Below are 296 nucleotides of genomic sequence, written 5' to 3' on the forward strand. Positions count from 1 at the left end.
TCCTCCTAAAATTTTGCTCGTCCAAAATTTCGTCTCTCCCCCTATTTCCCCTATCGACCCAATATTTTTTTTTTTTTTTTAAACTTCCTCCCCCATCCTGATGCCCTAAATCCGTGTAGACCCTCTTTAATTTTCTATCCCCCTCCCTCTCTTCCGCCTTAGATCCATCTTCATCTATGTCTTTTTATCTAAATCTCTCTTTAGAGGAGGAGGAGGAGGAGGAGGAGGAGGAGGAGGTGGAGGGAGGAGGAGGGGAGAGGAGGGTGGGAGAGACAAGAGGGAAAACCCCTTTTGTG

This window comes from Diaphorina citri, unplaced genomic scaffold (genome assembly GCF_000475195.1).
Source record: "Diaphorina citri unplaced genomic scaffold, Diaci psyllid genome assembly version 1.1 scaffold854, whole genome shotgun sequence".
In the NCBI taxonomy this organism is placed as follows: domain Eukaryota; kingdom Metazoa; phylum Arthropoda; class Insecta; order Hemiptera; family Psyllidae; genus Diaphorina; species Diaphorina citri.